Raw genomic sequence first — 1,719 nt, 5'->3', positions numbered from 1 at the left:
ACTCTTGAACAATGAGAACTCGAGAACCTTTCATGTAGAGAATGTTTAGCTTTCCGTTTTGTTCAGCCCCGCCCCCCGGGATGTTGAGGCTATTCCTCAACAATAGTTTCCCTATTTATTAGTCCATGCCAATCCTAACGATATACCGGCATGCGGCGGGAGCTGATTTTTGTTTTGTGAACCTGAGCGTGATTTTGCTTGACAAACTTCCAACTGCGAATTGATTTGTGCTTACTGTAGTGACAGTGTTCTCATCAAAGGGTGAGTAAAAACTCGCTTCCCGTCAGTTGTTTAATTCATTTGTAGGTTTTTATGGCGTCTTCTTGTCGCTTGTTATACCAGATGAGAAAAAACAATTGCAAGTGCTGTGAAAATTGGGTGTGTCAATAAATCGACTGTTGTGTTCAAGATAGCTTCGAGCGTGTACTTATTTCCCGAACATGTGAAATATTAGGGCAAGGCGTGAGAAACAATGTTTCGAGCCACGGTTTTAGCGTGGCCCCAACAAAGTCAACCGACTAAGACGCCGAGTCTGGCAATTGAACCCGGGCCACATTGGTGGGAAGCGAGAGCCCTTATCACTGCACCACCCCTAAAACCCAGCTGAAATTTTCGAAACATGATACAAAAATACCGAAGGCTGATTTCATTAAGTATAATCAACTCTATTATCATGTTTAAAAGTTTGCAGATTCATGATTTTCGTAGACTCGTTAATCAAAAACCCGGCCATAAACAAAACTTTCATTTGGTACTAGAAGCATGATATCTGGTTCAAGACATGACATATTAGTCGATGGTGATAGTGAAACACATGAAATAGCAGTAATCATTGCTAAAGGATCTAACCAGTGACTCCGTAGAAGACAATGTTTTTCAGTGCTAATCTTAACAGAGGACTTTTTTTTCCTGTGGGGTGTTCATCGACCTTATAAAGAAAGCTTTTGATTCAGTCGACCATAAAATGTTACTTGATAAACTTAATTATTACGGCTTTCGAGGAATCGTTAATCAGTGGTTTTTCTCTTATTTAACAAATCGTACTTAAACAACTGAGATTAACTCTTACATTTCGGATAAAGAAGTACTTAATTGTGGTGTACCCCGAGGGTCCGTTTTAGGGCCGCTCCTCTTTTTGCCACATGTTAACGATATTCAACATTGCTCCAGAAAACTTAAATTTTTCCTTTTTGCGGATGATACTAATGCCCTTTATTCTCACAAAAATTTCAAGACATTGGAATTAACTCAATAAACCTCAAATAAACTTACACTTAATATAAAGAAAACGAACCTCATTATTTTTCGCCCACACCAAAAAAAGGTTAATTACCTGCTCCCGATTAATATTTTTGATAATAAAGAAAATAAGAATGTTATTTTTGAACATAAGAACTGCATTAAATTTCTTGGGTTGTTGATTGATGAAAATCTAAGTTTGAAAGATCATATTTATACTTTCACAACAAAAATAAGCAAAACTGTCGCTTTAATTGCGAAGTTAAGACATATTGACCCTAATCGAACTCTTCTTAATATTTACAAGTCCCCCATTGTACCTTATATGACGTATGGATTAACTTCTTGGGGAAATGCATCTGAAACCTTGCTAAATAAAGTTCTTGTCCTTGAAAAACGTGCACTCCGTCTCATTTTTCTCAAGCAAGGGAGCATGCAATACCTCTTTTCTTGAAAAGAAAACTTCTACCGCTCAAATTC

This window comes from Montipora foliosa, chromosome 10, assembly GCF_036669935.1.
Source record: "Montipora foliosa isolate CH-2021 chromosome 10, ASM3666993v2, whole genome shotgun sequence".
Taxonomy (NCBI): Eukaryota; Metazoa; Cnidaria; class Anthozoa; order Scleractinia; family Acroporidae; genus Montipora; species Montipora foliosa.
This window is presented reverse-complemented; position numbering follows the sequence as displayed.